At 38.6% G+C, this 3,253-nt stretch overlaps 1 pseudogene; it reads left to right on the top strand.

Annotated features, from left to right (window-relative positions):
• Window positions 1-458: 458 nt before the first annotated feature.
• LOC145049189 (5S ribosomal RNA) lies at window positions 459-576 on the top strand (annotated as a pseudogene).
• The last annotated feature ends 2,677 nt before the right edge of the window (window positions 577-3,253 follow it).

The raw sequence follows: 3,253 nt of genomic DNA, 5'->3' as shown, positions 1-3,253 counted from the left end.
TTTATAAGGAAATGTTTCGTTCTCCTTCCAAGCCGATGTGGGATCAGATCTAACCTACTTTGAAGTGGGTTAGATCTGATCCCACATCGACTGGGAAGGAGAACTAAGCATTCCTTATAAGGGGTGTGGATACCTTCCCTATCACAACGCGTTTTAAATCCGTGAGGGCAGCAGATCCAATAAGAACTCTGTAGTTAAGCGTGCTCGGGCGGGAGTAGTACCAGGATGGGTGACCCCCTGGGAAGTCCTCGTGCCGAGTGGCCCAAAGCGGACAATATTGTGATACGTGCCAGAGGGGGATGTTACAAATGGTATCAGAGCTAGGGCACGGGTCGATGTGTTCGATGGGGACGTCGAACCCTATAATGGGGGGTGAAAGTGGGTTAGATCTGATCCCACATCGACTGGGAAGGAGAACTAAGCATTCCTTATAAGGGGTGTGGATACCTTCCCTATCACAACGCGTTTTAAATCCGTGAGGGCAGCAGATCCCATAAGAACTCTGTAGTTAAGCGTGCTCGGGCGGGAGTAGTACCAGGATGGGTGACCCCCTGGGAAGTCCTCGTGCCGAGTGGCCCAAAGCGGACAATATTGTGATACGTGCCAGAGGGGGATGTTGTTTATGCTTTATAAAAATCAGAGTACTTCATTTTATAAAAATGTTGCGGAATTTGTTCCCAGAAAAACATGGTAAATACGTTATTAAAACATTTTCGAAGAAACGTATTTATTTCATTTTAAAACGTTTGAGATGTCATCGTTAATACAGAAACATAAGCATAAACAGAACTTACAATTATTTACACTAGTGATCTACATCTCTTTAAATCTCTCAGTGTAATGTCACTTCATATCAACACCTGTGATATAAATAAACTGAGTGGGTCAGGTTGGGAAACCTGGTGAGTACATAGGGTTTTCAACCCACAATAATATAATTATTATGTTTAAACAATCAAATAATCAACCCAATTACCCATCCCCATTATCTTCTTTATTCTTAAGGATCTACCCTAAGAATCAGCTATTTCTCATTCATTCATTCCTAAGGATCATCCTAAGGAAACAACATGAAGTCCATTGTTGCCAATGACACTTTGGTCAAGCGCAACTGCTAATCTTGTCACTTAGGCACAGCTGCCAGAATTGGGACATTTCCTATGAGGCGCTTCTGCCGGTATTGACCTTTTAACGCCACTGTCATGGTCATAAGGCTCCCTATTAGGCACAGCTGTTGATACTGTCCTTAGAGCGCAGCTGCTAGGACGTTTACCGTAGATCTAAAACATCTACGGGTTGTGGCGCAGCTGCCAGTGCTCATCTATAGGGTACTTGGTCCACTGCTGCCAATGTATTACCTATAGGGCACTAGGTCCGTACTACTAATGTTCCTGTATTTCAACTTTTATCCCTCATCATTCATCTACTCATGTTTTACGCAACATATTTTGTAGATATAAAATACTTTATACAGTTTACATCATTTAAAACATGTATAAAAATCTTTCACCAGCATAGACAGCAAGTATTAAGACAATATGCACACATAACACGTAATTTATATTAAAATACTTCATATCTATGTGTAAGATGAAAGGGACCATGCACTCACTTGAGAAGGTGGTGACTCGGTACTCGGACAGCGCTTCGTTTACTTTAAAATAATTTCCTTCGACGAAACCTAGTATTATTACCACTAGATTTTAGTCTAAGATTTACCGTGACTAATTATTAGTCTTATTATTATTATTATATAAGCGTTTAAACAATACTTTCCAACCACTATGTACAGACAGGGGCCAGACATAAAACACCGGAGGGCAGGACCATTTTGGCATATAGCACTTCTGAAATCCAACAACCCTATGCGGCCCTTTAAACCAGATTCCCCGTACCGCGAGTAGTTAAAAAGATATTATAACGACACTTATATAATTCATAATAATAGCTCAAATATTTATTATAAATTTATAATAACAATCCTAATTTTAAATATAAACTATATTTAAAATAGGATAAGCATAACTTACTTACAAGGGGATTTTAGCTAGGAGTCGGGCTCTGTAGGGGCAGAACTTCGTCGCTGAATCTTTCTAAGAAAGATTCGTGCAGCGCTTCAGCGCTCACCTTACTATACTAAAACTACAGAAAGAGAAGTCGAATCACGAGGGACCGAAATGCTCGGGGGATAAGGAGAGAAAGACTCTTGAATCAAGAGAATGGTGCAAGAAATATGAGAGCCCAAGCCTCTTATTTATAGTAATTGAATTTACAAAAACTACCCTCCATAATTACTTAATGACCTTATAGTTATATAAACAACTAAACACCCCTTTATAATACTATTTTAAATAGATTTAATGATATTTGCACTAAACTAATGTCGAAAGAACTCAACATTAGTCTTATAATGACCGCATCGTCGATACCTTTCTAATGATATATACATATGTATATATATGTGTACGTATATATGATTTATACTTTATTTTAATACGTAAATATGCTATTATAATTTGTAACTCGTTCATACGAACTCCGTTTTTGACGTTATTTATATCCACGCGTAGGTGGAGACGTACTCTACAACTTTCGTTTAGACTCCGTCGGCTAATTTTGACTTTATTTTTAAAGTTATATTTTTAACAGGTCGGGACAGGATTGGTCCGTTAAAATCTCATAACTTCTTCATCCGATGTCCATTTTCGTCTGTCTTTTTATTGTTACACTACTAATAATGAGATCTTCAATTCTCGTTTAGGTTGCGTCAGCTAAAAATCGCTCGATCTAATATTTGAATTTCGGACTGTACACTGCTAATCCGAAACTTCGAAAAATCGTAACTTCTTCATACGAAGTCAGATTTGGGCGTTCTTTTTATCGAAGTTCTTAGTTTAACATATTCTACGACTTTCGTTTAGAGCGCTAAATCTAAATCTCGCTCTATCATAAATTTACTATTTACGCTTCTCGGCGCCGTGCCGGTTCTGACGCGAAACTTCGACGGGTCATAACTTCTTCGTTATAACTCGGATTTCGGCGTTCTTTATATGTACGGAAACCCTGTGACATATTCTACAACTTGGTTAAGATTATTTATTCTAAATAATCTTTTTGTCGAAAAGTCGTTTTCGACCCCTATTGCCTCTAAATTGACTAGCCCGGATCTGCAGGCGTTACAAAAACTTTCACATTTGGGAAACTTAGACTAATTCTTTGGCAAAGTGTCAGTTGAAGGACTAGGAGATCAAGT

The sequence above is a fragment of the Lactuca serriola genome, chromosome 4 (genome assembly GCF_051521515.1).
Source record: "Lactuca serriola cultivar US96UC23 chromosome 4, Lser_US96UC23_V15, whole genome shotgun sequence".
NCBI classification, from domain to species: Eukaryota; Viridiplantae; Streptophyta; class Magnoliopsida; order Asterales; family Asteraceae; genus Lactuca; species Lactuca serriola.
This window is presented reverse-complemented; position numbering and strand designations above follow the sequence as displayed.